The sequence below is a fragment of the Balaenoptera ricei genome, chromosome 9 (assembly GCF_028023285.1).
Source record: "Balaenoptera ricei isolate mBalRic1 chromosome 9, mBalRic1.hap2, whole genome shotgun sequence".
Taxonomy (NCBI): Eukaryota; Metazoa; Chordata; class Mammalia; order Artiodactyla; family Balaenopteridae; genus Balaenoptera; species Balaenoptera ricei.
Window position 1 is genome coordinate 72,160,454 of NC_082647.1, and position 20,386 is coordinate 72,180,839.

At 34.7% G+C, this 20,386-nt stretch overlaps 1 protein-coding gene across 10 annotated transcripts in view; it reads left to right on the forward strand.

The window, feature by feature from the left end:
• Nucleotides 1-20,386, forward strand: part of HDAC9 (histone deacetylase 9) — a 998,074-nt gene that overhangs the window by 162,358 nt on the left and 815,330 nt on the right. The window lies entirely within an intron of this gene.

A 20,386-nucleotide genomic window follows, 5' to 3' on the forward strand; every position in this document is an offset into this window, starting at 1 on the left:
TGTATTGAAAAGTTATCAAGTATGTTAGAGACTAGGTGTTGTGGGAAAAAAATAAAAAGTTTGAGTGGTGTGAGGGAGATACAGAGTAAAGAGTGGTTTGCCGTATTAAATAGGGTGGTCAGAGTGGGCCTTATTGAGCACGCGGTATTGAACAACCACGTATAGGCGGAAGGGAGTTAGTTGAGTGGGTATTTGGAGCAATACTCTCTGGGCAGAGGAAAAACAACTAGAGCAAAGATTGGAAGTGTGTTTGGTATTTTTAAAAATTGTGGCAAAATGCATATAACATAAAATTCACCATTTTAACCATTTTAAGTGTATAGTTCAGTGGCATTGTACATGCACAGTGTGCAACCATCACTACTATGTAGTTCAAGAACGTTTTCATCACCCCAGAAGGAGACTCCATACTCATTAAGCAGTCACCCCCATCCTCCCCTCCGACCAAGTCTCTGACAACCACTAATCTGCTTTCTGCTTCTGTTGATGTGCATGTTGGCATTTTGAAGAAGACCGAGAAGCTAACGTGGTCTGGAGCATAGTAAGTGGAAGGGAGCTTAGGAGGGGAGAAAGTCAGTTAAGTAATGAAGAGCTGAATCCCCTTTCAGCCATTTTAAGTATATGATTTTTACTCTGAATAAAAGAGAACCATTCCAGAATTTTAAACTGAGGGGTAAAAAAGCTCCATGGGAGAGTAGATTGAGGGGAGTGTGTGTGTGTGACAAGGTTGGAAGGAAGAAGATTGACTAAAGGGTGAGAGAAGATAATGGCTCTGGCAAGGTTGGAGGGGATTAGGAGGGAATTCAGAATATTAGAAATATTCTGAAGCTAACGCCAATAGGACTTGCTGATGACCTGGATTTGGGGTGTGATAGAAGAGTGACACCAAGGATTGCTCCAGTGAGTCTGACCTTTGTGATTAAAAGGATGAAGTTGCCATCAACTGAGATGGGGAAGTTGCAGCTGGAGCAGGTTTCAGGGGTGGGGGGTATCAGGGAAACAGTTCCGGCGGAGTGAGTCTGAGATGTCTGTTCATCCAAATGAAAAAGTCAAGTAGATGGTTAGATGCGTGTGTCTGGAGTTCTGGAAAGTGGCCTGGAGTGGAGATAAAAACTGGGGAGTCATTAGCACAGACATGGTATTTAATGCCATGCGAGTGGAAGAAGTCACCGGGGAACTGAATGTGAACAGATAATGAGAAGAAGCCAATTGCTGAGCACTGGGGTGCATCCTCCTTAAATGATGAGGGATACAGAAGGAACCAGAAAGGAGGAACCAAGGTAGGAGGAAGATCATGGGTATGTAGTGTTGTGGAAGCCAAGTGAAGAAAGTGAACCAAGTAGAGAGTCGTTAACTGAATGAAATGCTGTTGAATTGACTGACTATTGGATCTAGCAGTTTGTGAGGCCGTTTCAGTTGTGTGATTAGCTTGTAAGTCAGATTGGAATGGGTTTAAGGGAAAATGGGAAAAGAGGAACTTAAATAGTGAATAGAGACAAATATTTGGAGGATTTCCTGGGAAAAGGGCTGAAAGAAATGGAGGTGTACCCCCTTCTTCAGCTCCTCACTTTTACAAGAAATCATCATCTCTTATTTTATATATAACATAATTATATAGTTAATTCATGGGGGTGATACTTTTCTTTGCAAAGTATCATTTCATTTTCTTCCTCACAGATCCTCAGGACAAGCCCTATCATTTAAAAAGAAACATAAGTTTATGAGCAGATAGTGAGGGGTAAGAAACAGATCTGAGGGAAGAGAAAGATTCTCTTTCTGAATCACTAATCTTTTTCTGATTCACCTAGTGTTTTACAGAATAAAACCCTTTTAAAAAACTATCCAGTAAAGATTTTGTTCATATACTTCTTATAGGTAGTTTGTAAATATTTCCACAAAAAAATAAGAAAATTTGGAAAATGTAAAAGTCATGGAGAAAAACTGAATAGTCTTTCCTCCAAGCCCCTTGGGAAAAAAGGAAATTATATGCAATGCTTATTTTAAGGCCTTTACCATGCTTAATTTATTTATAACTTAGCTAATAAAGTTTTGTCTGGGATAATTAAAATTTTAAAATATGGTAGATTAAGAAAGTAATTGCAAATTTATTAATTGAATTTGCTATTTGATGTTTCTAATTTTTAAAAATCATAAATAGGGTCCTAAAGTTGCTGAGGTTAAAATAATTTAACTTTTCTTATATGTTCTAGTAACTGAAAAGCAGATGAACCCTGGATAATCATCAACACTAGTATTACAAAAACTCGTGCTGTTTTAACTAGTTTTTTCCTCTTATGAAGTTAAAAATTTTTAGTTTTCTGATAAGTAGCTGTACAATAAAGGGGAGGGAACCCTTACATTCACTGGACTTGCTATTTTGACATGCAACTTGGTTGAACTGTTTGCAGTTTTTGACCCATCACCTTCCACAGTATCGTCTGGTGCATTGTTTCGCACCAAGCTTGTTCATTTACCCACTTAGGAGCCCAATGAGTGTTTATAAATGCTAACAGATAATTTTATGGGTGCTTGGGAACTGAGGATTTTACTGGATTGAGGCATGCTACTCTACTCTTTTCATTTGATAATTGTTTTCTTACCTGAATATTTCCAAATGAAGGTCAATTTCTTTAATCCACTACGTGAGATGGAGGAGGCCAAAATATGAGATTCAAGAGAAGTCTTAGAGAAATGGTTCTGCAAAAGTCTTCTCACCAGGCTGTGGGAGGGAGAGTCCATTTTATTGAACATTTATTGGGTACAAGTAGTTATGTGCCAAGCATTGTATTCAATGTTGTGATGCAAAGATGAGAGCTAGATTTATTCATTCAGTAATTATTTATTCATTCAGTCAACATATATTCAGCATCGTTTGGATTATTGAACTTATTTGTCTCAAGCCTGCTTAATAACAAAACAAACTCATAAAACCACTTAACTGATTATGGAAGGTAATAATATCTGGGGAATTTGTACCAGAAATCACATGCTTGGTTTATAAAATATTTATTAAAAGAGAAATTAAATTATTCATGTTTAAATTAGGGTAGGTGGGTATAACTGAGAAGTCCCAAATCTTGATGGTTTAATACAATAAAGGATTATTTCTCACCATGTCTTCATCCAATTCAAGTTAGTGTTGGTGGTAGTGGGGCAGTTATTGGGAGGCTTTACTGTCCTCAGTCATTTAGGAATTCTGGCTTCGTCCACTGAGTGGCTTTGGTGTCAGGGAAGGCCTTGGAGTCCCCAGTGGATCATCTGCATCTGGCCTGTAAACAAGAGAGGAGAATATGGAGCATTGCATTGAAGGGAATACCTTTTTAGTCCAGACGTGGAAGTGCTAGCCATCACTTTTAACTACCTTTCCTGGCCATAATTTAAGCGCATGGTTCCACCGAACTTAAGGGTGTACTAGGATATGTAACCTAGTGCTATGCCCTGGAAGAAAAGGAAACAGGGTTGGGAAACACAGCATGGTCTCGGCCAGAGTGTTTAAACATGCTGCACTGACTTAAAACTTTCTGTACACACTGCTATGTTTGAAAGCGATAACCAATAACCAACAAGGACCTACTGTAAAAACCTAATTAATTAATTAATTAAAAAACAAAACAAAACTTTCTGATCAGTTGAAATACTTCAGAATTTTCCAACTTAACATGAAGTCAGTAGATCATGTGAAAGAGGAGTGACCAAAAACGTAACAAGAAGGAAGACATATCAAATTAATCGGCCAATTTGGAAGCAGCTATATTTAAAGAGATGACTATCCAAAGACAGTTCAAACAGAAATGAAAGGTGACGAATTCAGTGCCTCAACTCTTAAACTAAGTGTGATACTGTAAAGAGGTAGATATACGGGTATCGCCATTAACTGGACACGTATCCTGGGCCATTCACTTAATCGCTCTGACTTGATTGCATCCTCTGAAAAATGGAGATGATACTGATATTTGTTTTCATCCTTGCTTTGAAGCAAGCAAAATCATGTATATGAGGGGGTTTATAAAATATTAATTGCTAAACAAGTTTTATTTGAGGCTACTTGCATTAAGGAAAAATTACCTCCGAGACTGCTCCTGTCATTCACCTGTGACTCATGAATTTTCAGTTGGCATAGAGTAACAGAGGAAAGTCTTTCAAGTATTGTAAAATCTAGGTTTATCTGAGGTAACCTCTGCTGCTTGTAGGAAGTATGTGGCTGAGTAATAGCTCAAAAATAGCATGTTATTTTGAGGAAGAAAATATGTTCTTCAACAAATAAAATAAGTGTTCCGAAGAATAATTTTATAGCATATTTAATCACACATCTAAAATAATTTGAATCCTGTAGTTCAGAGCACTCTGTACTTTGATATGAATTTTGAAGTGCTTTAGTAACTGCAGTAGTACCAAGGCAAGTACTATTATGTAGAGTTGCATTTTATGAGTAGCTCTTACCAACCTCTGTGAAGGAAACTGTGCCGTGAATAATCAAAACTGGAATACACAGATGAAACAATTTATATATTTAACATGCATTTTGAAAAATTATGAATGTATGCTTACACATACACACACATACACATAAATGGTAGCTGTGATTAAAAGAGGCTTGTTTCATAAGTCAAACAAATAGACAGTCCTCTCTTTGCTTTATGATGACCTGCTGATGCATGTCTACCAGGAGTTCGTTGATGGGTTCATTCAATAGACATTTTAAGACTAAGTTGTAGGGATTAAGGTACGTGTTTTCAGGGTATTAACAAAAAGTAGCTAAGTTTCTTCAGGGTTTGCAGATATTATATACAGAAAAAAAAAATGTAGTCAAAGGCAGTATTTTTTTTTAAGGAGTCAGGAGGCAGATTATAAGGTATAAATGTGGCAGAGTGAGATTCCTTTCAGGTTGGAGAACAGGGAAAGACAATGTCAGGAGGAAGGAACGTTTTCATTGGTTCTTGGAGGATGGATAAGATTTAGCTGTGTGACAGGCATGAGTAGTACTTCAGGCAGGGAATATGGCATAATCAAGTCAAGGGGATGATAGAGGAGCCATTGGCAATGAGTAAAATGATTGATTTGGCTGGAGAATTAGATACATAAAAGAATTTGGGGAAATCATTCAGCTTGGAAACAGGTTGTGGCCATACCCTAGATAGCTTTAAAAGCCAGGCAGCTTTATGGACAGCTTTGATGAGGCATTGATGAGTTTCTACAATGATGTGAAGTGATTAAGAGAGCTTTGAAAGCATTATTTAAAAACTCTGAATTGCCTAGGTGACTTCAAAATTATACTTGACTCTTCAGAAACCTTGTCATCTTAGCAAATTGAGGGCTTTTTTCCTCTTAATAACTTGAAGGGCTATTTTTTTGCCCCAGATTTTTAGATTTTTATTTCTTACTACTGTGTTGAGTGTCCGAGATTCTTATGCAATGCCACCTATCGTAAGGTTCCTATATAGAAATAGTAATGTGTTACTTAGTAAGCAGAAAGTAATATTGATTCTGACTGCATGGAAAGTAGGGTGCTAGGTGAAGTGAGGCACACACAAAAATATAAAAATATGATGTTAAAATAACAACACTGCATAGCATTTGGGAGATAGCAAAAAATAGTATAGAAAATAAATTCTTTGGGAGTTCAGAGTTGTGATTAGATTTCAGAGAAGGCAGGTGGGAGAATTGCAAGGACTCTTAACCCCCAGACTGAGTGATGAGATTGATGGTTTATCATCAGAGAGTTTCAAGTAAATCAGGCAGCCAATGATAAGCCACTTGTACCTTTCCAACCAGCGTTCTGTCTTATCGCTCTAAGATAATCCATTGCCATCAGTAATGGGAATGATAGTGATGACTTTTGGGACCCTGATTTTCTTAAAAGTAATTTTAAGTCAGCTAATAAAAATTTTAGTTAGCTGATTTATAGTTTTTATAATAGATAATAGCGGAATGTTTCAGAACTGTGTTGCATGTGTTTTCTGCTTCTTAAAATATGTCCTTTTTCCCTTTCTACTTCCATTCCTCTCTCATTTTGAACAGGATTTTAAGTCTGTTTAAAATATATAAAAATAACAATACAAAAGCGAAAATTTAGGGAAATAAGGGCCAGTAAAAAATAAGGAAAGAAAAAGATGGATGAATTATTTAAGATGAGGTTATACATAAAATCCAGGTGCTAAGGTACTACCCATTTTCTATAAATAAAGAGCCCACATAGCTGTCTCTGAGTTTTCTAGCAGCCACAGAAAAGGGGAAAGACCATAGTTTTATAAGATTGATATTGTCTGCAGTATAAGAACAAGCCAGTTTCTCAGAAGAAGCACCACTCTTCCTAATGCCAAGTGCAGGGAGAAATCTCTGTGACTGGTACTCCAAGAGAAGCTCCACAGAAGTAATAAATAATGAATGTCCTCTTAAACATCCTTACAAGTAAATAGGACAAAGGTTGTCTTAAGACTTTTAAAAGTATGCTTTTATAATGATTTTGGGTAATTGTTTAATGCCTTAAATAGTGTGTGGGAAAACACTCCTACAGAGTCCGAAAAATGAACACCAGGCACAGACCGGGGGTAATTTTGAGCCAGGGCAATAAGAGTGTGATTTGCTGACCAGCAGCTTCGGCATCACCTGGGGGCTTGTTAGATATGCAGAGTTTCACACATCTCAGATCTACTGAGAATCTTCAGGGGGTTTTTGAGGAATACTGATTTCAGGTATCTCAGGTGACTTACTGGATGTTTAGATAATCCTTTATGGATCAAAGGGCACAAACTTTCAGCTATAAGATGAATAAATTCTGGAGATCTAATGTACACCATGGTAAGCATAGTTAGTAATAATGTAGTGTATACTTGAAATTTGCTAAGAGAGTAGATCTCAAGTGTTCTCAACACTCACACACATATAAAATGGTAACTATGGGAGGTGATAGATACGTTAATTAATTTGATTGTGGTAATTATTTTACAGTGTATATGTATATCAAACCATCATGTTGTACTCCTTAAATATATACAATTTTTGTCGAAAATTAAGAAGTAAAAAAATTTTTAAATATTCTCTTAAATGAGTTTTAGTTAGACCTTATATAGCAGTGGATTTGGAGATTGCCTCCCTGACAAAATACATGGAATAAAAATATATTATTTTACTGGTTAAGGGTAGATCTGATTTTTTTACATCATCCAAGTAGGGGGAAAGGTTTTAGACATTTAGATAATTAGTTATCGCCTAATATGTGTGAAGCACTATGTTTAGGTACTTTAGAGTTGTAAAGATGAACAAGACATGGTAACTGTTTCTAAGAAGCAATCTAGCAGGGAGACTTAGTTGTAAACAAGTTAACCTAATGAAATAAGAATCACAAGGTACAAACAAGGTGCTGTGATAGTTATTCCTATTCTACAAGTTTTTACAGATGAGGAAACTTGGCTCAGAGAAATAACTTGTCTTAGCTAACAATTGAACTCAAGCTCTGTGTGATCTTAAATGCAGTTTACACTTTTAAAATACAGCTTCTTAAAGAAAAGAAAAAAAGACGGGAAACTCATTTTAAAAGTGAGAAAATAGTCATAAATCAGTAGGCTTCTACATTCAAGTTCACTATTCAGACAATGTAATAATTTTGATTCACATCTTTAAGAGCAAGTGCTGTTTTTAGTTAATGTAAACTGAAATGAATCCTGCAGTTTTCCTCAAGTAGGAATTAAAATTTTGCCAAAATAGAGTGTCATGATTGCAGGGTTTTTTTTCCTGAAATAAACATAAGATTTTATTGATATAGGAAGACAAGCTATTTTTATCCCTGAGTGCTGTGTGAGATTTAGTGGACTGAAGTATTTAGCAGATAGTACGTCCTCAATAAATATTGATTAAATAAAAGAATTTAATATTTACCCTTGAAATCTTCTTTGGAGCCCAATTTTACCAGGCAAGTGGAATCAAAGGAATATATTCATAATTTTTAAAATCTTACCTTCTTTAGAAATATTTCATAGTTCCATAATCCTTTTTTACCAGATATGGGCTCCCCACCTCTAAGCACTTTATATTTCAGTTGACATTGGCTATAATTTCCCCCATGTTATACTGATGTGTGTATTTGTCTTATATTTCTGCAGTAATGTAAGCCTTTCAGAGAATTTGTCGTATTTTTCTTTCCTGCGTAGAATCTAGTTAGCACTCAGGAGGCACTTAGTAAATATTTGAATGAACAATGAATGATGATCACTACAATAATTAGTAGTCAAATCTATTCTAGCAACCTATGCCTCTAATCAGTTCCCAATAGCTGCCTTTTAAACCTGGTCAAAGCCTTGCTAATCGAAGGTGTTCTTTGACAGTGTTTTTGAGTATTTGCAGTACTGCTGTTGAGAAGGCTAGCATTTATTGGGTGCTTATTCTTTCTCAGGTACTATTTTTAAAGCTTTTTCTTTTAAATTTTTATTTTATTGGCGTATAGTTGATTTACAGTGTTGTGTTAGTTTCAGGTGTACGGCTAAGTGATTCAGTTATACATATACGTATATTTATTCTTTTTTATGTTCTTTTCTCATATAGGTTATCACAGAATGTTGAGTAGAGTTCCCTGTGCTCAACAGTAGGGTCCTTGTTGGTTATCTATCTTATATATAGTAGCGTTTATATGTTAGAGCTTTAAAAACATTATATCTCAATTGGTCAGTACAACAATCTCAGGAGAAATTCTTATTTTCTCTTCTTTGGAGATAAGAAAACTGAGGTTTATAAGGAATTAACAATTTATGCAAAGTCATGGAGCTAGTAAGTGGTGGAGCTGGGATTTAGATTTGCTTTTAAAGCTCTGCTTACTGTACAAGGGTAGAGTAAAGGAGTGACTAGGAGGTAACGAATGACCAATCCATTTATTCTCAAAGAGCATAAATATACAAAATAGGCTGATTTGGGACATTATAGTCCTGTCTTCCTAGAAATTGAATTTGGCTAGGCTTCTGCTTGGGAAATCATCATCCAGAGCTAGATCAACATCTGTGTACAGAGAAGGTAAGAGTCAGTCCGTTAAATAAACTGAATCAGCCTTAGGATGGGTACTTTATGGCTCTAAAACATAAGTGGACATGTTGGACAACTTCATAGCTGTTTCTGACCTAACAAAATGTGTGCTAATGGGAACCCTACTCCAGTTCTCTGAATCTGGCACTGCCATTCTCTCCTACTTATTTAGGAATAGATTCTAAAGGATCACAATGTAGGCATCACAGTCCAGTCCACTGGATCAGTCTCTCACAGGATAATCACATAAGTCCAGGAACTCTCAGGCTGTAACTCCATGGGACTAATGGGTAGGATTCTCATCTTCATTCCCCTTATAAAATAAGGTATACCCTCGGTATCTAAGACGCAATAGAGAGCACAAACAAAAAGGTTGCTGGCCTATAAAGAAAACAAGCATGACAATGCAAGCATGGGATTAAGATGGGTTTCCTAGGGCATACTCTTTTCATAAACACCAGGGAGGGAACTTTGTTCTTTTTCTGCTGGTGTTTAGAAGTTTTGTGGCGTGAAGGCAGTGAAGTCAGAGGTGTACTCCCTTAGTTTTTTTTGTTCTTCTTGCTGAAGTAAATGAGTGGGGACACTAAGGATTTCATGTGTGCACTGTGGCTACTTATTCTAAAAATAAAATAATACAAACTAAGCGATTATTTCTTTTGATTCACTTTAACATAGTGATTTGCTGCTTATTCATACAATCTGACAAAAACCCCGAAATGATCTCTAGGCAAGCAGGTTGGCCCTAGCAAAGATATAAACACATCCTCTAGTGTATTCCCTTTAATAAGGTATTATTTTTGAAACCAACAAGGACCGACATGGATAATACTAAATACTGTCAGTTATAATAGTAAATAATACTAAATACTGTCAGTTGCTTTATTCTTTTCTTCTTAAAATAAAACTAAAAGACAAAGCAATTAACTGCAAAGGGCTATATTAACCCAACTCAAAGGTTGCATTTTTAAACATGGGAGAGTGAGGAAGTGTAAAAGTTAAATTCTCATAGAAAACATTAACTCCTCTGCATTTCACCTGTGGCACATTAAAATGCATATTTAATAGCCTAATTAAACATGTACTGAGTTTAACATAACTGAATGGTTGTTAACCTGAAGCCCTTAACTTTTCCCTATCTTGGCTCTTTTGTTTATAAATTTGCACTTTACATTTCATTAGTAGATTTTCTCACTTATGAAACTTTTTTCCTTTCCAAAGAGTTAAAAATAGAGTAGTATTGTAATGATCTCTTGCTAAAACTATGTATCATTTGATAAGAGTCAATTTACTTATTTCAGAAAATTAAAATTTTTAATTAAAAAATAAAATTAATTTTATTTCAGAAAGTTAAACCTGTTGAGGTTTAATAAAATTTAGAAAGACCTATTGTATCCAACTTTGATCATCAGTCAGCTAATTTTAAGCCAGATATTATTTATTAACTAAAAGCTTTCATATGAAAAATATCACACATTAATTTTCATCAGCATAACATGAAATCCAATGACTCATCTTAAAAGCAGACTCTCATTTTATAGGAATTTAGTCAAGTGGAAGTTCTGAAATGTGTGAATTGATTTTGATGTCAATCTCCAAGCATAATAAATTTCTTATTTGATTGACCCCTTCTTACCTAGCTATATCTGGGGACAAAATGGAAAGATGACTGAAACATCCCAGAAATATCCTAGTACAGAGTCTCTGATGACTTTTAGCAAAAGAATTGGGTGTGTTTGATGTACCTCTGTGCTCTTTCTCATCCTCATGGAGAACACTCTTAAGATGGTCTCTGAATAAGAAAGCAGCACTGGAAAGATTAAGTTATCATTTCAAAGGAAGGTCACTGACAAGCCTGTGAAGTCAAAGACTTTGGTAATGTAAGTCCTTTTCTAAATAAGCTGTGTGTGCTAAGCATGTGTGAAAACCACAAAACTTCTGGTGGGGGAGCAGGCTACAGGAGGAGATCCTGATCTTGGGAGCTTCAGAATTTTAATTTGAAGAAAGAAGCACTTTGGCATTTTCTGGACAATGTCATCTTCAAGGTTTTGTTGAAATATGCAAACTTTGTAACATTCTGACTTTTAATGCTTGGACTGGGTTCTGTGGTTTTTAAATCATCTATAAAATATGCAGAGAGAAATTTGTTCTGATGAGCATAGGACAATGATTCATTCAGAGCCAGCCAGAAAAATATTAGCTACTGGAAAAAGGGCAGATCCACAGTAAATTTATTTCTGTGTCATTTAATAAGAATTCATATAGTGGATACTTCAGTGTCTTGCTTTATATAAAAATGGAACTTTTGTCAGGGCCTACTTTAGGAGAATGTGTAGAGCTGTACACATGTTCAGGAAAGGCCTGAGATGGACTTACTCTCTCACATCTGCCTGACCTTGAGCTTCTGTACAAGCAGGAAGTGAAGGCTAAGGCAGAGTTGTAAACTGTCTGCCAAAGCAGGGAATCCATGCCCCAAAATGCACACAAAGCCCCTTGGCTAAGGCTGGGAGACGTATTGGTTCAAGTTATTTAAATAAATCTTTTTCTAATCATTAGGTGATCACAAGTCTAACTGAGTAGTGACTTAAGTGGCCACACATGACAAAATACAAACTTCAGAGAATTCAGAAAAGTCACTAAGCAAACAACAGCAGAAGCAGCAGCAGCAGTAACAAAAACAAACACCCAAAACAACAAACCCTGGGGGTGAGAGAGAAATCTGATTTCCAGAGTTACCACATTCTATTATTTAACATGTCTAGTTTTCAACAAAAGAAGTATAAGATATGCAAAAAAAAAAAAAAAAAGAAAAGTATGGCCCATACACAGGGAAAAAAGTCAGTAAAAGCTGCCCTTGAGGTAGCCCAGATATTGGAGTTGCTAGACAAAGAAATTAAATCAGATATTTATAAATATGTTTAAAAAATAATGGAAATCATGTTTAAAGAAATAAAGTATGACAACTATTTGTCACCAAATAGAGACTATCAATAAACAGCTAGACATTATTAAAAAGTAGAAATTCTGGAGTTGAAAAGTATAATAACAGAAATGAAGAATTTACTAAAGGAGATTAACATCACATTTGAGCTGGCAGAAGGAAAAAATAGTGAACTTGAAGATATGTCAATTGAGATTATTCATTCTGAGGAACAGAGAAGTAAAAGAATGAGGAAAAATGAACAGAGCCTCAGAGAGCTGTGGGACCCCATCAGCTGTACAAACATGTGCATGATGGAAGTCCCAAAAGTACAGGAGAGAAAGAAAGGAGCAGAAAGAATATTTTAAGAAATAATGGCTGAAAACTCCCCCAAATTTGATAATAAACATTAATGTACACATCCAAGAAGCTCAAAAAAAACCACATAGTACATACTTGAAGAGAACCACACTTAGACACCTCATAATCAAACTAATGAAGCAAAAAACAGAATCTTGTAAGCAGCAAAAAGTAAGTGACTCATCAAATCAAGGAATCCTCAATAAAATTGACAACTGATTTCACTTCAGAAACCATGGAAACCAGAAGGCAGTGGGTTACATATTCAAAGTACTGAAAGACAAATTAGCCAAAAATTTTATATCCAGCAAAACTGTCCTTCAAAAATGAAGGAGAAATTAAGATATTCCAAGATAAACAAAAACTGGGAAAACTTGTCACTAGTAGACCTGCCCTATAAGACATACTAAAAAAAAAATTCCTTCAGGCTGAAATGAAAGCATGCTAGACCACAATTCAAATCCGCCTAATGTAATAACACTAATAAAGGTAACTATATAAGTAATATAAAAGACAGTATAAATTTATTTTTGTTTATAACCCTTTTTTTCTCCTGATTTGAAAGACAACTGCATAGACTATAAAATCAAGTTAATGGGCTTATAGTCTATAAAGAAATAATTTCTTTGACAATGATAACACAAAAAAGAGGGGAAGGAACAAAGCTATATAGTAGCAGAAGTTTCATATGCTATTGAAATTAAGTTAGTATTAGTCTGAATTAGATTGTAAAATAAGATCATTTTAATCCCCAGAGATTAAGGAAACAAAAAATATATTAAAAGAAACAACAATGGAATTAAAATGGTACACTATAAAGTATCTGTCTAACATAAAAGAAGCCAGTAATGGAAGAAGAGAAGAATAAAAGAGACATGACATAGAAAACAAATAACAAAATGGTAGACATAAATCTTATCAGTAATTTATTCAGTGTAAATGGATTAAATAATCCAATCAAAAGGGAGATGTCGGCAGAATGGATAAGAAAACGTCATCTATCTATATCCTGTATATAAGAAATATAAGTTAGATACAAAGACAAATTGGTTGAAAGTAAAAGGATGGAAAAAGATATACCATGCAAACAATAACCAAAAGAGAGCTGAAGTAGCGATACTAATATCAGGCACAATAGACTTTAAAACAAAAATTGTTCCTAGAAACAAAAAAGGACTTCTTATAATGAAAAATGGGTCAATCCATGAAGAAGACATGGCGATTATAAACATTTATGTTCCACATAATGAGCCTCAAAATACATGAAGCAAAAACTTCATGAGAACTTGGATATTTAAAAAGCTAATAAAAACACTAAACCTATTAGAATATTCAGAAATCAAAGAGAACAGTAGAAAATCTTTTAAAATATTCTTACAAAATATCAATTATGTTGTGTACTTTATAGTTATTTTTTAAGAACTTGTTATCAGTTTCCATGTTTCATTAACAAACATATAACTGATGTATAAATTGCTTGAGCTGATACTTTCTTTGGTGACTATGTGTTATTTATCATGTACCTGTAGTACGCAGCGCATTGAATTTTCTCTACAAAAATTTGTTGCATAGCTTGAATTTTGTATCTTCCTTTATGGATGTTTGAGTTATAAGAATTGTGTTTCCAACCGAGTTGAAGAATTTTCACATGTCAGAGAGGTTGTCAGAACTAAAGTTAAAAAATTTTTTTGTTGCTGAAAATCTTTGTTAGGTTTAGACTCTTCAATTTTTAAATGTAGTTGATTTTAATTAAAGTTTAAAGAGAAAAAGAAACGATTGGAAAGATATTGGAACTAAATAATTCACTTCTGGTGAATAGGGAGTTTGCAGTTTGAGTTAATGGTATTCATTACACTAATTAAAAGCAGTGAGCCATTTTGCCCTTATTTTCCCAACCAGTGTTTTCAGTAATGGGGGGATGGGGTGGTTGGCATTTGATGTTTTATGTGATGAGGTATTTACTGATGGGCTGCTTTGACTTCTTCCTTAAATTGACAACCACTTGAAAGGAATTTATCAGACAAAAGAACAACTTCTTTTCTAGAGCTGGACCATTTATTCCAAGTTTGGGCAGTGAGAAGACAATTGAGTAGCTTTCACTGCCACCAACTGTGCTATGGTTATTTGAACAAATAGAAGACTAAAGGAATTGTACAATCTCTTTATATACAACATTATACAAAATCGGGATTCTTTTGCCTATTAAATATTGCATTTGTAGTTGAAACACTTATAATTACTTAGATTTCCATTGCTGTAATGAGTTTGCTGCCCTTTGAAAGCTCACGTAGGTCTATCAAAATTGAGTCTTGTAGAATTTGAGAAGGTGCTGCTGCAGGGTTTGCAGCAAATTCATGATTATTTGTCTTGCAGATGGGCATCTGTATCTATAGCTATATCTATCCCAAAGTAAACAGCTTGAAAACAAAACAGATTGTCCTAACTACTTTGAAAAATCACATTTCCTAATCAAGGAATTCCAGCGATTAATATCACTTGGCTACTCTAGGGCTTTGGAAAAAACGAGAAGTGGGTGTTTAAATGTTTTAAGAGGTAATTTTCCAAGCAATTGAGCAGGTAGTTAAAAATATGTTGTTTTCATTTCCTTGCCTGAGAAAATCCTAAAGTCTAAAGGTTTAGAAGAGAGTGGAAGAAGTTATACTGAATAGAGCCTGAAGCGTATGCTCCAGACGTGAAATCCTCACACCTGCCAGTCTCCAGAGTTCATTGATCAGTATATGGAGTGATAAGAGTAGTAGTGTTTGAAGTGTGAGTACGGGAACTGCGCCATTCTGTTAACCTAAATATGTAGTTTCTTGGAGATTATTGGTGTACTCATTGATTTTTATAACTTATTAAATATTACTGTTGGGGTGAGAAGGTATCTTGAGTTTGATAGAGGTGGGCAGACTACAGGAAAGGGTAGGTCAGGGTTTCTCAACCTCAGCACCTTTTTTATTGACCTTTTGGACTGGATAATTCCTTGCTGTGGGGGCCTATCCTGTGCACTGCAGGATGTTTAGCAGCGTCTCCACCATCTACCCACTAAATGCCAATAGTGCCATCCCCACATGTTTTGACAGCCAAAACTGTCTCCAAGCATTGCCAGATGTCCCCTGTGGAGCAAAGTCATCCCAGTTGAGAACCACTGTGCTAGATAGAGGGCTCCTGGCAAGTGATATTGGTTCTTACTCCTCTCTGTATCCTCAGTACTTATCAAGGTGCCTGGCATAGAGCTGGACCTCAGTAAATGTTTGCATAAATTTTTAAAAAGATAACTTAGAGAAGAAAGGTAACTTATTTTACTATCACCTTCTCTGCCATTGATTTCCCACATTATTAGTAGAATAGCATAGAATAAAAAAGCTCAATGCTGCATTATTTATAAAGAGCAAAAAGAAAAAATCAGAAAAATATCTGAATGCCTACTAATGTAGAAAATGGCCAAGTTAATAGGGTGCATTTCTGCGGTGGAATATTACACATTCATAGAATAGGTTATCTAGCAAACCTTTTAAATAATATTATTTTTGTAAAAAGTAGGTTATAAAGTTAAAGAATGATTTGTGTGTGTGTGTGTGTATATATATATATATATATATATATATATATATATATATATCTCATTTTTAGGTGAAAAAACAACAGGAGGATAAATGCTAAATTATTAGTCTTGGTTGCTTCTGGCATTATGATTAGATTTTCTGTGCGCCTTCTGAGTCATTATTGACAAGATGCCTTCTCTTTCTTTGGTCTTTAGAAAATCCAAATGAAAGGAATAGAAAACCAGCTAAGTCTGAGTGGATTTTATGTAGTCATTTGAAATGGCATTTTCTTCATTTTTTAATGAAAAGCTAAGAATGAATTGCAAGCTCTACTTACCATTTCTGAAATTGTTACCCAAATTTTCCTATAATTATGTTATTTGATTTTTGTTGTAACATTGTTATTTGGCAAGAACACATGTAGCATTAAAATTGATTTGGCATACTAAACATAACTGGGAAAAAATACCCAGTGTATTTCGTAACTATTGTATAGAAGTTCCTTAAAATGTAGAAATGTAGAAGAAACAATTTCTACATAGTTTGTCTGAATTGCAAACATCCCTGTGTAATATTGATCATCTCTTACCATTATTCCTGTCATGATTTTACAGTAAAATATTCTTGTAGAAACTATAATTAGGGGAGGAAATGTAGACGCTGCAAGTACACAATGTGTGACTTTTAAAAGAATTACACATTCTCAATTATTAGAGAGATTCACTTATGGGCAATCTAGCTGCACATATACTGTAGGTATAGATGTGTACATTTAAGTGAGATTGTACTGGAGCTATTTGTGAATTAATCCAAGCTCTCTTGCCGAAGGACCTTTTAGGTATTTGCGTATTTCTTAGAAAGATCCACAGCTTAGAACGTTCGGAGTTCCCAGTTCTGACTCCTCATCATCATGTTGAACCTGAAAGTTCATGTATTTCAGGCTGCCATATGTTTGAATAAGAAGTCAAAAATCAAACATTTGGCACTAGTTTCCCTCTTGCTTTCCTCTACCCAACTGTATAGACTAAGTTTGGATCCTAGAGGTGCTGTGATCTCGCATTTCGTGCACCCCATGCCTTTCCCTCAGCCTGAACACTTTTTTCTCTCTAATTCTTAAGCTTACTTCAAGCCTTAGTTTGAACAGCACTTCCTCAAGATTCTCTCTTGGGACCCTAACTGTGCTCATAGCACCCCGTATGTCCCTTGTCACAGCACTTTAATACAGGGTGATGAGTCTCTTTTTTAATGTCTGTCTTCTCCAGGAGCCTGTAAGCTTCTGTGAAAGTAGAAATCAGGAACATTCCATTCACCACTTTAGCATCTAAGAAAGTGCCCAGCACATAGGTAAAATTTAATAAGTGTTTGATGAATCAGTGCATGCCTGAATGAAGAAATTATAATTCCAGCCTCTTTAAGAGGAAAGAGTAAGATGCATCAGAGGCAATTCCCAAATAATGTAGAGTAGTACAACATTTGCTCAACGATGAAAGGGCATCAAATGCTCAGTTTTTCTTTTACTACCAAGTGTTTTGATTTGGATTATATGGAACTTTGGAAACGTGTGAATTCTAGTTGCACAATAAATTGTTATAGAATAGTAATATTCCAAATGTTTATTTATTACTTTTTTGTAGAATGAATTCTAGCTATACTAAGAATTGTAGTTTTCACGTTCGGATCAAAAATTCTCTGTTAAAAGAAACGTTATTTTTAAATCTTAACAGTGTTGGATGAGTGCTTTTTCTCATCTGGAAGGTAACACATCTTTGAGTCTCCTGATTATATTTTAACCATCTAAACATATTAATTCTTTCTTGACAGGGACATAGTTAAGATTAAAATACATACATACATACATACATACATACATACATACACACACACATATATACACATATACATATATTGTGTGTCTCTGTGTGTTATACTAAAATACCTTCAAGGAGTAAGAGTAAATTTTTTCTCTGATAAGTAATACTAGACCCTTTATTATGAGTCAGATTTTAAAAATGTTTGAATTTTTTCTCCCTTGGTTTTAGCTTTCTCTTCTTCATATTGTCTGAAAGGCAGCCTTCTGCAACATTTTCTTCCCCTCCTTAGACAGTTTGTTTTGAAATCATCTCTAAAATTTTGGGTAATTCTTGGCTGAATTTTTTTCATATGTTAATCTTAGATCAATTGAAATTAAAACAAAATTATACCCAATAGTATTTTTGTAGTTCACCATTATTATAGAATTTTACTCTCACTTAAATGTCACAACATTTTATAGAAAAGGGGGTTAGTTTGCCATTCATTTATTCATAATCCATACACATATAAGGAGCACTAAATATATAATGAGATATGGATACAGGTATCAAGAAGATGTATTTCCATAATCAGAAAATACAATTGAAGATAACTCTAATGTTAGCCATAGAAATAAAAGGAACGTAAGAATAAATGTAATAAAACTTACAAAATATCTTCATGTACGAAAATGATTTTTAATGAAAGTCATTTGAGAAGATTTAAGTAAATGGAAAGAGATACTGTTCTCATGGATTGGAATGCTCAGTGTTGTTAAGTTGTTAATTCTCCCCAAAATGAGCTATGGATTCAATCAAATTCTAATCAAGACCCTAACGGAAGTTTTAATGGAATTCGACAAGCTAATTCTCAAATTTATGTGGAAGAGTAAAGGGCTAAGGAGAGAAAAAATAATGTTGAATAAAAAAGACAAAGTAGGAAGAATGGCATTATAACATACCTAGATGTCTTATGAAATCATAATATTGTACATTGGACCAAATGTACAAGGCCAACTGGACAAGACTGGATAGCCCAGAAAGCACCAATTTATACATGGAAACTAGATATGTGACAGAGGTGACATCATTGATCATCAAAGGGATGAGTTATTTAATAAATGGCACTGGGACAAAAAGTTGAAATTGTATTCCTACCTTATAAAAGCACAAAAGCAATTCCAGATTAATTAAGGATTTACATTTGAAATGCAAATTGGAGAATATCTTTATGACATAGAGAATGAGAGAATTTTCTAAACAAAATACAAAAAACACACTAATCTCAAAGGAAGGGGTTGATAATTATGAGCAATAAATATAAATGTTAAATTTAAAATTTGTACAATGAAAGAGAAAAGAAATTAATCAAAGACCAGGGAAAGATATGTGTCACATAAATAGGACAAAGGACTAACATTCAGGATATCAAAAAAAAAAAAAAAAAGACAAAAACCCACTGGAAAACAAGACAAATAAGAATTCAATTCTATTCAGTTCTGATAAAGTGAAGTTCAAATGGCCACTAAAAGCCAAAATAGGGATCAGGGAAATGCAAATTAAAACTAAATACTGTTCAATTTCATACACCCATCAGACTGACAAATAAAAAGTTCACCAGCACCAAGTGTTGGTGAGGATATGGAGCAGTATAAAATTTCACAATACTGGGGAGTATAAGTTAGTACCACTTAAGAGAGTCATTTATTCGTACATACGTAATCAATTTGTGTATTTCATAAGGGCCCAGCAATTCCTATGGGAAGTATAATCCCATAGAGATACACTTTCTTTTTGTAAACAAAGAGACATGTACAGGAGTGTTTATTTCATCATTGTTTATAATACTGAAAAACTGAAATCAAACTAAATATCCATCAATAGGAAATTGGATACATGAGGTATTTTCATGCAATGGAATATTATGTGGCTTTAATAATGAATGAACTAGGCATATTATATACATGCATATATGTATTCATAATCACAGATGAGTCTCAAAAATATGTTTAGGCTGCTCTGTATCATTTAGGGTTATATACATATGAAATAAAATCAAAGACATGCTTAATTAAGAGTAATAAATACTAAATGCTTTATGAAACTAGAAATGGAATTAATGATAGGTAAGGTGTGTATACTGAATGGATAGCTCAGAGCAAAGTAGGGTAAGGCAAGGGGGAGCTCACCCAATAGCAAGTATGAACCTTGGCACAATAATTCCTCTAACAATACATTTAATTAAATTAATTAATTAATTTATTTATTTTTAAACATCTATTGGAGTATAATTGCTTTACAATGGTGTGTTAGTTTCTGCTTTATAACAAAGTGAATCAGCTATACATATACATATATCCCCATATCTCTTCCCTCTTGTGTCTCCCTCCCTCCCACCCTGCCTATCCCACCCCTCCAGGTGGTCACAAAGCACTGAGCTGATCTCCCTGTGCTATGCGGCTGCTTCCCACTAGCTATCTATTTTACATTTGGTAGTGTATATATGTCCATGCCACTCTCTCACTTTGTCCCAGCTTACCCTTCCCCCTCCGCATGTCCTCAAGTCCATTCTCTACATCTGCGTCTTTATTCCCATCCTGCCCCTAGGTTCTTCATAACCTTTTTATTTTTAGATTCCATATATATGTGTTAGCATACGGTATTTGTTTTTCTCTTTCTGACTTACTTCACTCTGTATGACAGTCTCTAGGTCCATCCACCTCACTACAAATAACTCAATTTCGTTTCCTTTTATGGCTGAGTAA